The following is a 13,996-nucleotide window of genomic DNA, read 5'->3' on the forward strand; positions in this document are numbered from 1 at the left end:
CTCCTGTCCATCGCCATGCCTCTCCTCCTCCACCATGAGGAGCGACAGTAACCAAGTGGGTGGCAATGCCCTTCCCAATGAGAGTGCTTTAACATGTAACAGGCAGCTCTCAGGAGGAGCAGCGGAGAGAAAGCTGGCTTTATTGGATATTTACCAGGCTAATGATGGATCTGTGTCTTATCCAATCTATACCTTGCTGGGGAAATGGAGACTCTCTGCCTTTCTGGTAATCCTACACCAGAAGAGAAGCAGCAGGAATCAGTACACAAAAGCCTGCTTTTCATGTCACTTTTATATAATTACCTGCAGTTGGTTACATCAGCAAAATCTGTGGGTTTTTTTATGTAAAAAAAAAGAATTATGCATATTTACAAGCAGGCTTGATTTACTGAACACAGATGAGAACTACAATTCCCAGTCTGGATTTCCCTCTTATTTCTTTATGTCATTTTGTACACAAAAAAATTGTTATTTTACTAAACGTCATTGTAATCAAGGGCACCCACATTCTCTATTAAAGATAAAATATCATTTAGTGTTCATTAAAAACGTTATAAAAATCCCATGGCTGTACCTTTAATGCTCATTCTTTGAAAAACAAGTGAAATTCACACTGAAGCAACTAAATAACATGTAAAAAGAGGCTTCCATGACCACTAAATCAGTCGTTTCTGGGCTGCTGAAGATAAGAAGCAAGCTGAAGACACAGAGAAGCTGTATAGTGTTGTCAGTTCTGTGGCCCTTCTGTACAGATATTGTGTCTGTTCTCATTCAAGGAGTCTTTTTCCTGAGAGGAAAAAAACCTTCAAGAGTGACGGTCAGAATCCGAAGAAGGCTTCTCATTTCTGACTTTGTGACAGAAGAATTCCATCTAACAGGTGGTAGCATCAATGTCCCTAAAATGTTTGGGACTCTTGTGTCAAAAGCCAAACGGAAATAAATGTGTGACATAGACATGTAATTTAAAACACACCACTCTTTGAAGCTAAAAGTAATCATTGTGAACACCACTTGGCAAATCTCACTCCTTAAAGCAAGGACGTGTAGCCCACAGTAAATAAAACCAGCTTGAGCTGATGCCAATGACCCATGGTGCTTGCCATTTCAAACAGTTGAGAAGGTGGAGTCTAGGAGAGTTATATTTTGCTTTCACAAAGAGTGGGATGGACAAAAAAAAAGAAGTTGAGGATATATTAATAATGTCAGTAATGGTAGCCTTGTGTCCATTATGTTTAAAACACTTTGTTAATTGCTTTAAATACACTTGTCACTTAAAATTATTTTAAGTAACACGCATTGATACAGATAATTACAACAAATGATGTTGCAAACTGAAATAACTAACATATAAAACATAGCTCCTATGACCATGAAATGGGAACCACTGAGTCAATTGGAAATACACATTTTCTGGAGTAGTTGTGGCATTGATCTCAACACCTGGCATTTTTAGAGCTCCTTGGAGGTGCTCAGTGAGGTTTACCTTCACATACTCATGTTCATCTAACATACATTCTTAGGGTGAGTGTTAATTTTCTGCATTGCATCTGGGGTGATTGTGGTTCAGAAAAGTTAAACAAGTTGCCTAAGGTTGGTGCATGAAGTGATGCCATGAGCCTATCTGATTGATTGCTCTTCATACTGTGTCGCTGGCTTAGCTAGCACCCTCCGAGATGTGTCATGGTTTTTTGCTCGAGTTTTTCATCCATGGAGTTGACAACCTTTTAATTTAGTGGGAGGCCCCATTCTATTAAATCAGGGCAATATGATATGCTGAAAGTTTCATGCCGTCCCTTGAGCAGCTGTAAAATTATCCAGCTGGTGGTTTCCTCATCTGGAAAATGAACAGCTTGGATATGACTCTGAGCAGCACTGTGGAAGGCCCCAGATAAGTGTTTACTTACTACTGGATTACTTCTGATATCTTCCTTAGCCCAGTCTTGGCTGTAGCTGCCTAAAGAGGCATTCCATGGGGGACAGATGCACCTATGTGCTTCTATATCTGTATGTGCACGTTGCTGTCATATGTGTATATTTGTATTCTTATGTGTACACATGTGTGGAAGCCAGAGGTCCATGTTGGGTGTCTTCCTCAGTAATCCCATACCCTATTCATAGTGACAGGCTCTCTTAGGGAACCTATGTTCACTAATTAAGCTACAGTGTCGATCCAGCTAGGCCCAGAGATCCTGCTGTCTGTCTGCCTTCCCAGCACTGGAGGCACAGATGCACATAGCTATCCAAGCTGTCCATGTGGCTGTTGGGGATCTGAACTCAAACCCCTATGCTTGTGTGACAAGCACTTTACTGGCCAAGCCATCTCCCTAGTCTCCTAGAGTGGTTTTAAAAGATAAATTGCAGGGCTTGGCGAGATGACTCAGTGGTTACGAGCACTGGCTGCTCTTTCAGAGGACCTACATTCAGTTCCCAGCACCCATATGGCAGCTCACAACTGTCTCCCAGTCTCAAAGGATCTGATGCCCTCTTCTGCCCTACATGCATATGGAACACAAACACATGTGCAGGAAAAATACCCCTACACATAAAATAAATGAATGAATATTTTTCAAAAGTCAAATTGCCATGTCAGAGGTAAACAGGGGAGAAAGATAGAAACAGGTGGCTGTACATACATGAGGAGTAGTATTATGTCATAGAAGAGTGCTGAGCTTTCAATAGGACTTAAATCTAAGGTACAGGTAGACTAGTGGTCACAGCCAGTGGAAAAAATAACAACCAGCACACCTTATACAACCAAGCTTTAAGTTGGAACAGGGAGAAGCCTCCACTTCTCAAGATTGGAATTTTCCACTATTGTATAAGATGACTGTATTTGATTACCAAATTGACACTGGTTTTCTTTCACAGTCCATTTTTAAAGCTTGAGCAGTGAGTAAGACAGCCCAAGTTTTGATTCAGAGGCAAGGAGGAACTAGTACCACTGAATACATTTAAAGTAATAGTTGCAGGCGGGAGGAAGAGTTGCCTTGGAATATTACAACCATGAATCACCCACATCCAATGTACTTGTTTTATATCAATATATATGGATGAGTCAACCACCCAACCGTAAGTAGAGCAAGACACAATTAAAATTAACTCTCTTCTCCATGATGGATGCAGGAGTAGTAAGCAGAGCAAGACACAATTAACTCTATTTCCTCCATGATAGATTCATAAGTCGACCTCAATGCCTCTTTCTGTGGTCCTGCTTTATTCAGAATTATGAATTAGAGGTTTAGGACATGTGGGATTGGTTAGTGACCAACAGCAGACTTTAAAATGAATGGCTCATCGGAGCTTTTCTTTCCTTTTTTTTCCCTTTTGTTTGTTTTATTTTTGCACTCCAACCAGTTTCTCCTCTCTCCTCTCCTCACAGTTCCTCCTACTCCCACCCCCACCCACTCCTCGATTTCACTTCAGATACTGGCCAGCCTCCCATAGTCAGTCGTGGTATATCAAGTTACAATGAAACTAGTCATCTCCACTTCTATTAAGGCTGGATAAGGAATCCTGTCCAAGGAACAGGTCCCAAAAGCAGGTAACAGAGTCAGAGATAGCCCCTGCTCTCTGTGTTAGGAGTCTCACAAGAAGACCAAGTTACATGACTGTAACATATATGTAGAGGGCTTAAATAGGTCTCATACAAGCTCCCTGGTTTTTTGGTTCAGTCTCTGTGAGCCCCTATGGCCCCAAGTTAGTTGATTCTGTGGGTTTTCTAGTGGTGCCCTTGACCCTAATGGCTCCTACAATCCTTCCCCACCCCACCCCCTTCCACATGCTTTCCCCAGCTCTGCCTACCATTTGGCTGTGGGTCTCTGCATTTGTTTCCATCACTTGCTAGATGAAACCTCTCTGAAGACAGTTGGGCTAGGCACCAATTTATGAGTATAGCAGGATCATTTTGTTGACCTTTTTGTCAGTTGTGTTTAGGTCTATCATAAGTCTGGTATCCTGCCTCTGGGTCCTGGCCCTTTCGGGTGAGCTCCCTGGCAGAGTATAGGTCTCCAGCTGTCCACAGTTTCAACACCATCTTTACCCCAGCACATCTTGTAAACAGGACAAGTTGTAGGATAAAAGGTTTGTGGCAGGGTTGGTGTCCCTATCCCTCTACTGGAAGCCTTACCTAGTTACAGGAGATGGCCAGTTCAGGCTGATAGCAACTTTTCTAATGGTTGCTTTCCCCTTTCAAATAAGAACTGTATCCTGTAGCCCAACCTACCCTCCTCTTCCCTGAAGTCAGTAGATTTTCAATTAAGTGGGTCTTAGTTATTGAGATTTGACTAAATTAACTCAGTTCTTAATGCAGGCTGCACACTAAATGTCCAATGTCCAACTCACCCCAGACCAATTAAATAAAAATCTCCAGAGTAGGAGCCAGGCGTCAGTGTTATTGAGAGTTCCCCAGAGACCCCATGTGCAGCCCAGACTTGGAATCAGATTTTGTTCAACACCACAGCAGCAGGGTCTATTTGCTTCCTGTTTCCTCAGAACACATGCATCACATATCCTACTCTATTAAAATATTCAATGATGTATCAAAATGGAATTCAGGGAGCACATTGTAGAGATAATGAGATAAGCTTTTTAATCATCATTGTTTGCTCTAGAGGGAAGAAAAGTATTTCTGTTCTATTCAGTGCTTATAGTACTGGTCTTCTATGAAATAATGAAGGAATCTCTGTGTGTGCCCTGTAAGAACGATTTAATACTGACATTAATTTCATCACTAATGTGGAACAATCATAGTCTGGTAAAGATGTTGTTTATTGTTTGCTTAAGTAAACGTATCCAAAGAAATAAATCATTAAGTAGGAAATGTTTTGGACCGATTTCTATTAATAAGACCCATGGGAAATGATGTGGAAAAGCATATATTCAATATTTGAAAGATCTCATTACTCCCTCCTTTAGATATGCAGATTGTTTTGATTGTCTAATGTCAAAATACAAAAACATACTCAGGAGACTTAATTCTTTACTCAATATAAAGGACTTTTTTCCTAGATGTCTATTATTGAAGCCAAATGACAAAACTTAGACACACAAAGGCACAAACTTACAAACTTGCAAATTAGAGAGGGATCATTCACAAGGAAAAAGGATTTTCTGCTTTACAAAAGGATCCATCCCAGCCCTTCTTTAACCACAGACCAGAAAGACTTACACAATAGACTTTCTCCCAGATGCAGGGAGTACACCCTGAGATCCTAGCTATTTTAAGTAGTCCTATGGTGAAATCTTTTGTTATGCAAATCCCTCTCTCTAATTGATCTGTTTGTGTATGTATAATTTTTTTTCCTGTAGATCAGAGTTTGCTAAGCACCCTTATTTAAGTTCTTAGTTAGGAAAGCAATCACTTCCTATTCAGGCAACATTCGGAGTAACTGGTTAGCTTAAAAATACCTGCTAGAGACAGCTGGGAAACCTAGATAAAATATTGAAGAATTTAATGATCTTCTGAGCCAAAGAAACAATAACTTACTCTACAGAGGATAGAGAAGGTAGATCACTCACAAACCATCAACCCTAGAGAAAAGTCCACATTAAATAGACATATGGATATGGACAAAAGAATCTGCTAGTGGGCATAAGAAAATATCAGGGTATGTTATTTTCTCAGCCTAGTTGAGAGTAAGGGAATGTAGATCCTTAGAGCCATGATCCACTGGCACTTAAGTGCTTCATATAAATTTGGGTTATTCATCTAGCAATCTCTAAACTGAAAATTTTACAGGAAAATTGATCTCATGCTAGTGATACCTATGGGAATGTTAATTCCAAATTCCAAATCAGATTTAAGTACGTGATTTGCTACAAGCACCACACAACCAAATACTGGTTCTTGGAGTCTAGAAGGCACCAACTAAGAAGTTGGAAGCAAACCTAAAATTGGTTTTCCCTAGTGTGGAGGCTAACCTTGGTTGTCAACTCCAATACATCTGACATCAACCAAAAACCCAAGCAACTGAGGACATCTGTGAGGGGTTTTCCTTGATTGGACGATTTGAATTGAGAAGACGTACCCTAATGCTGGGCCACACCTTCTTGTGGCAGCCTACTTCAAAGGACATGGAAGAAGGAAGCTTTTACTTTTAGCCTCTTGCCCTCACTCTTACCGACAAGTTTAACCATTCTGTTGCTAAGGTGTTCCTTTGCTGGTATTAGAGCCTGCATCTTCAGGATTCCTATGTATACTGAAGACCAATAGCTTTCTAGGAATCTTCAAGAACTTCAGCACTAGCTTGGACTGCTGAGACATCTTGTCTCATCAACTCAACAACTGCCAGATTCTTGACCTTTCCATCAGGAGACAGCTATTGTTGGACTACCCAAACTATAGTAAATCGTGTGTGTGTGTGTGTGTGTGTGTGTGTGTGTGTGTGTGTGTGTGTGTGTGTATGAATGAATGAATGAATGAGTTTGCCAGAAATTTACAATGATTTACTATTAGAAAAATATATTAGGTTATCTATTACATTGAAACATTGAAGGTCAAAAATATGTTACTTATAGCAATAGAAGCAGATGAGCTTTTGACAAACTCAAAACATATTCATATTAAATTAGAAATGCAAAGGTAGTGTATTAGACCAAGTAAGTGTTTAGGTATGTCTGTATGTGTGTATGTGATTATATGTATATAGGTATTTATATATGAAGCTCACTCTATAGAGAAACTTCCACATCCCTTGAAATTTGTAGAAGACCAAGATGGCCACTAACCAAATTTTATTGAACATTAAATAAGTTCCCAGCTGGCTCCCTAACAAAATAAAAAGAAGCATCATTAAGTATTTAAAAGAAGAAATACAATAGTATACAATGGTAATGTGTAATTGATGATAACTTAACTACAACGGAAGGTAAACTTCCAGTTCCTAATAGTTTAACCCAACAGATTCATTTCTCCATCAAATTATAGTCTAGTATGATAGCTCCTAGTTGGATAGTCTTTCATGTAATTACCCAAGAACCCAGCATCCTCCTCCTTAACTTATCGGTGACCTCTAAAAGATCCTCAGAGTCTTCTCTTAAATGAGCTGGAAAATGATGAAAGAAAATAGGTAAGTTTTATGGAACAGCTGCTATCGCACTGTCTTTGTCCACATTACATCTTTTTTAATTTAGTCAATCACATGAAAAGCCACATAAGAAGAAGACTTGGAAATATGATCTAGCTGCCTGCATGGGAAGAAGAGGAAATTGCTTTTGTGAGCATCTCTGTCTTTCCCTGTTATCTGGGTAGAAACTTAAAGAGAATCTCCAAACTTTTACATCTATTAGAAAATTCCAACAAGATTAGATTTTGAAGGTTGGATATTTGCATAATAGATGAACTGTCAATTCACAGAAGAAAAAATTCAGATGCCTGATAAGCATATGAAAAGATATTCAGTACCAGTCATTAGAAAACTGTAAATTGAAGCAACAGCAGGAGATGATTTCTGACTCTTTAGATTATGAGCAGTGTAGACAGTTAATAATACCAAGTCAGAATGTGCCAAAGCAAGAGCTTTCATATATTACTTTTGATTGACATATTATTTATTTTTGTTATATAGACAAATGTATGTGTGATCAAACTATAGCTATTTTGTGTCTTTAAAGAAACTTGAGATATTCTACTTGAGTCAATTTTGACTGATTATAAAATGGCACCATTATTGGCCAATTTTATTTTCCTAATTTCAGAATTCTTTTATTTTATCTCTCTCTCTTTATTTGTTTATTTTGTTTTTTTAGAAAGGGTTTCTCTGTGTAGCCCTGATTGTCCTGGAACTTGCTTTGTAGATCAGGCTATCCCTGAACTCAGATATCCACCTGTCTCTGCCTCCTGAGTACTGGGATTAAAGGCATGTGCCACCACCATGCCCAAATCCTTATTTCAGAATTCTAAGCAGTGAAAATAGCGGTTCTGCCTTACAGTCCAGATTATATGGCCACTCAGAGTTTTTTATTTGTCTTTATTTTAAATGACTGTTTCAAACTATTGGCAAACTACTGGTGATTCTAAGCTGTCTCCAAATAAGTACTGCCTTCAGCTGTTTCTCACTATCCCCAGAAAAGTGTCTTTTGTAGTGTTTGTAGGCTGGTTCTTGAATGAAATAATGAAATAAAAGGAGGAAGACATCACTACTCCTAAACTATGGAAAGAATTTTTATTATAGATTTAAGGGAGAAAGCAGGCAGAGGAAAGAGTACAGGCTGAGCATGGCTTGTAGACTAAACTGGACCTTGAGTGAAGAGAGGGAGAGCAAGACAGGAGCCTCTGACAAAAAGAGGCAGCCTGAGTCAAGAAACCAGCATAGCCAAAATGGATGAATTATATAGGGATCAGGCTAGGAAAGGCCTACCCTGGGAGGGAGAAAATTAGGGTAGAGGGCAGAGTGAGAAGTGCTGGAAGGAAGGTATTGAGACTTGTCCTGGGTTTGAGACCTAACATTCCAGTCTTTTGTTGATGAAAAGGGGCAACATACTCTCCTCTATAAACTACTACCTGCTGAAATTGGGGTGTCATTGTTGGAGTTGAGAAGGTTGGAATAGTGGTCAAAGGGTGGGAAAGGAGAAAGAGGAGCAGGCTAGAGGATGTCTGTTTCACTCACTCCCTAGGCTGTGGGATCATCTGCGGCTAGAGAAGTGCAGGCATTTTTGAAGCATTGTATCACAGAGGTTCAGGCTAGTCAGACATTCCATCAGAAGCAAATACAGGAATGACACAGTAGGAGAAGTTTACAGTCTTTATTTGATTGGAAATCTTTTATGTCAGGTATAGACTAGGAACAGAAGGTAGAGTTAAGGAGTTTAAGGGAAATTTTTTATCTTGCATGTGCCTTTTAACATCTAGGCCCACAGTCTTGGTAGTTGAGAGAGGGGAGTTCCAAGACCAGCAAGGAGAGAGAGAGGCAGATCCACCCTCAAGGACAGACAAGTGAAGAAACTTAGGAGTATTTATCTGGAGTCTGTTTGACCTGTAAGAGGTGGATCCAAGTTGACTTTCTGAAGCTTACATGAAGTTTTTTTTTTTTTTTTTAAATGGAAACAACTTTTATCTATCAATAATTATTTCAAACACAAATGGATTAATGTCTACAATCAAAAGATACAGACTGTACTCTGCAGACAGACATGAGAGTATTGGAAACTTGGGACTAGCCTAAGAAACTCTTTTTTAAAAAATGATAAATGACAAGACATGATGGTGCATGCCTTTAATCCTAGCAATCCAGAGGCAGAAACAGGCAGATCTCTGTGAGTTCTCGGCCAGCCTGGTCTACAAAGAACAGACCAGGACTACAGAGAAAACCTGTCTCAAAACCACCAGTCACCCCCCAAAAACACAATAAATATATAGACAGGTGAACATAAATGAAGACAAGCTCCCACTACATGCTATCTATTTTTAAAATTAGTCACTTAGAGACTGGAGAAAGATATTCCATATACATGACTACAAAAAGAGAGAAAGAGTGGCTTGCTTTAGCAAATAATCAACATAAGAAAAGAGACAAGTAAATTCATTGTACTAGGATAAAAAGGACAATTCAGCAAGATTATATTAAGTACATATATTACATATGCACCCATATCAGACACTTAATAAATACACAAATGTTGACAAATGTGGGGTATAAATGCAGAAGACAATAATAGCAAACTTCAATATTCACTCTCAACAATGAACATAACTTTTAAACAGAAAGTCACTCAATGCACAGCATGTTTGAACAACACTATAAACCAAAAGGACTTAAGAAATATACACAAAACATTCTATACAACATGTTGTTCTGAAGAATACATGTTCCTCTGAAATGTACAGAGGACATTCTCCAGGCTAGATGTATGTTATGTCATTAATTTTCAGATTTATAATGGAAAAAATACACAATAAAATGAAGCTAGAAATTATTAACATGAGAAAACCCAAAAGTCACAAATGTATTAAAAATATACAAAATAATTTAAATTATTTAAATAAAGAATATATCAAAACAAACTATAAAATACCTTCAAACAAACAAAAATGAAATGTAATATACCAGAATGTGCAGGATATAATCAAAGCAGTATGAAGATGAGGGTAAAGATTAATAAACACCTCCGCTAAGAAAGAAGAAAGCTTGCAAATAAATAGCCAATGTTTCAAACTCAAGGAATTTGAAAAAGAGTAAATTGAACACAAAGTTAGCAAGAGAAAGGAAACAACACTGACCAGATGAGAAATAAGTACAAAATAAAAAAATCAAGAAGTTTCACTTTGCTTTTGAAAAGAAACAATATTATAAAACTCTTAGCTAAACTTTTTTTAACAAAGAAGGAAATCAAATAAGATATATCAAAGAAACTATTAAAACTTACACATAAGAAATAAAAAGGTATCATGAGACATACTAAATTTTACTTGTGTTTTAGATTGTATTCATTTTTTACATGAAGTTTTTTTGTTTCTAAAAAAAGATAAAAGTTTTAGATATATTAGTATTACCACTGTTTGTAATCTGTACTGAAATCTACATTGTAGGAAAGGCAATAGACTCATTCCTTTGAGTCATAGGAAAAACTTGGGATCCCAAAAATGATTCTGGGTTAAAAGCATTAACACTCTTTCCAGAGGGCAGGATGTATAAATTGGACAGAGATTTTTTTTCAGCACAATAAGAAGCACTTTTAAGTCAATGATTAAAAGACAACCAAAGGAAATTCAAAATCTTGAGCTTGTTTGTGACTGTGATAACAGTAACAGTGCTTTACCAAGGCTAAATAGATAGTGTATCACAGCTCCACTGATTAATGTTAAAACTCTAAAGTCTTAGGGTAACAATGGCATAGAGGAGGAAAGAAATCTAAAACATTTTCATATTTTTGTTTTATGAATTTATCTCTTTCAGAGTGAAATATGCTAGCAAGGTGAACTGTATTTGCCCTTAGTTAAATTATCTAGAAGCTTGGTGTTGAACACAGCAAAGAATAAATGGTTAGATACACATCTCAAAGTCAGTTTCTGTTGATCTGAATTTATCTTTATAACCTTAAGAATTTATAAACTTATTTATTAAATATTATTTATCAAATATATGTTGTTGATTATTTAATTTTTTCTAGAAGCCTGGTGCATAGTTAGCAAGGACATAAATTGTTAGATGTAAATCTCTAAATCAACTTTTGTTAATCTGAGTAAACCTTTATAAATTTAGGAATTTGCCATACAAGAATCCATACTATCCAAAATATTCAGAGACCTACTTCTGTTTCCTTAGTCTCAAAGTGCCAACATAACCATCAGTGCCCATGGGTCAGTAAGGGCACCGAGATGAACCACTCCAGAGATGGTTTCATGAGCAGTGTCTACTTTATTGCATGTGAGCAGCCACTTACATAGTGGAAGCCTATCAACTGTAATTGGTTAGCACATTATCTTGGATTGGATCGTGAATACTCACACCACCAGGGTCTCCATGTGAAGAAGCACACTAAGAGAGACATGGAGAGTGTGGGTTCATCCACAGGTCAGCAATTTATTCCTCATGCCTCTTATTTAGAAGCACAGTGTGCCAAGTATTTTCTCCTTCATAAAGGAGAAGAAGAGGGCTCAGGAAAACTAAGTTTTATAGGTGTTGCCTTAGTTGATTTATAACATGAGGTCATCTTAAGATGGTGGTGAAGTCACATGGCATGTATTCTTTTATCTTAGTAAAGATGGCTGCCAGTCATGTGGTTGCTTCCATCTTGATGAGGTCATTAGCCTAGATGGAGGCAAATCACATGGTTGTTATTTAAAAGTATCTGTTTTCCTAAACAAGAGTTGAATCTAAGTTACACATACAGTGTATTCTAAACAAAAGTTGAATCACATATATAGTATGTTATAGCAAATTAAAATTATCTATGTATAGATTTTTTTAACTATCAACTTTTGGTAACAAATTTTCAGCTAACTTTTGAAAAAGATTTTACAGATTCTCTGGCACAGCCAATGAATTTACAAATCCTGAGATAAAGAGTGTTTACATAATAGTCTTAGAAGATTTCTTGGAAGTAGAGTGCCAAGGAATCACAGTGGTATGAGACTTTGGGGCATGTAGATCAGAGAAAATTTAGATATAATAGATTTGGGGATCATTTGTACAGTGACAGAAGTAATGACTTGGGAGAAGTTTTTGGTCATTCAGCTGTACTGGGGTTAAGCCATTTACAGTAACATAGTGAGGATTTAATGAAATGTCTGAGTCCAAGGAAGGAATTGAGTCCAAGGAAAAAAGGACAAAAGGTCACAAAATGAACTCTGTTCCAATCAGCTCCAAGAGGGACCTGTGAGACAGAGAACAGTATAGCCATGAGAAACAAGGAGCAACAAGCAGGAACTCCACCCGAGGGAGGGTTCCAATATTGTAGAGACCATGAGGGCATAGAGCAGCAGTGGGACTTAGCAGGAAGGGCCTGAGAGGCAGGATGGGCAAGGTCTCAAAGACCCTTATGTGTTTAAGGACGCTGAGGGACTTAGCAGGCAGTTCCTAGGGACAGGAGGCAAGGAGAGAGTTGCAGACCCAGGAAGGCATGGAGAAGCTGTGGGGACTATGGTTGTTGGGGGAGTTGAGGAAACTTGAAACATACAGGCCCAGAAGTGCACTAGGAAACATAGAGCAAGTAAGGCTTTTGGGAAAAGGAAGAGACTAAGTGTCTTTAGAGAGATGTGCCCATGTGGTGGGTCCCCAGAGGGTATAGCAGGGAGATTCCCGTGTGGTGGGTGCCCAGGAATGTGTAATAGGGAGATGACCAAATGGTGGGCACCTAGAAAGGTGTAGCAGGGAGGTGCCCACATGGTGGGTACTCTGGAGGGTGTATCAGGGACCAGGAGACTGAGAAATAGAGAAATGCCTAGGTGATGGGAGCCACAAAAAGGATACTTTTGAGTAAGTAAGGAGAGGTGGATGTTTACAGCAGGAGGAGGCTGAAGAGGTGGATTCTAGAATTTAGAATTTAGAATCAAATATGGGGAGTAGCAGAAGCCAGCAGAATCAAATGATCCATGCATACCTTAGGAAAGTCAGATCAACAGCTTAGTTCAGAGTCCCTTGGAAGGGGTCTCATTTATGCCACTCCTGGGTTTCTACACCAGATGAATGTAAAAACAAAAGAAATAAAAGAAGGACTTAACTACCCCTAAAGTATAGAAAAAATTACTGTAGATACAAGGGGAAAAGCAGGCAGAGTGAAGAGTCCAAGCAGACTCAACCAGACCATGAAAGGAGAAAGGAGAAGGGAAAGCAAGAGGGGAGCCTCTGAGCAAGAGAAGCAACATAGCCAAAATGACTGAGTTATAGAGGGATCAGGCTGGGGAAGTGAAGGGAAGCCCAGGCCCTGGGATGGAGAGGGTTAGGGTAGGCGTAGGGTGAGGAGTACTCGGAGGAGCCACAGGCATTGAGTAAGACTTGTCCTGGGTTTGAGACCTAACAGTTCTTGACTTTCTTCTTTTTGAAAATAAAATTCTGAACTATATCCTCAAAATACGTTTTATTAATTTCTGGTACCAGTAAGTTTGCTTAAAATTTTAGTGGTGTAGTATTGTTAAGGAAAAAGTCCTTCAGAGTAAGTATGAGACGCTTGTTACAGTTTGATTTAGTGAAAAACACACAGGCTCCAGAATGTTACAGACATGAGTTTGAATTCTGGCTTTTCACTCACTAGTTGGGGGAATCTAGATGTGTTTCTTAATATTTCTAACTTTTGCTTTGACATCCTCCAGAAACAGAGAAATCGTGTCTTGTCTTTCAGAGAATTATCAGAGTAAATTCTGCATGTGCTGCTTCCGGTGTTGTAGACATGGTTAGGTGTGAATTGTAGACATGGAAGGTGTGAACTCACATCTCTTCACAGTCCAAACTGTTACTGTTACCGGAGTTAAAACTATGTTTCCTGCATTTTCTTACTTTGCCTCCTTAAGGCTGTGGTACACACTCTGGTCAGAAGTGACTTAAGGGAAGTTAAGAGTTTA

General features: G+C 38.6%; 1 protein-coding gene across 10 annotated transcripts in view; it reads left to right on the forward strand.

Moving 5' to 3' along the window:
• Anks1b (ankyrin repeat and sterile alpha motif domain containing 1B) overlaps positions 1-13,996 on the forward strand; it is a 1,028,376-nt gene that overhangs the window by 749,539 nt on the left and 264,841 nt on the right. The gene's annotated exons all lie outside the window — the stretch shown is intronic.

Source organism: Cricetulus griseus (genome assembly GCF_003668045.3).
Source record: "Cricetulus griseus strain 17A/GY chromosome 1 unlocalized genomic scaffold, alternate assembly CriGri-PICRH-1.0 chr1_0, whole genome shotgun sequence".
NCBI lineage: Eukaryota > Metazoa > Chordata > Mammalia > Rodentia > Cricetidae > Cricetulus > Cricetulus griseus.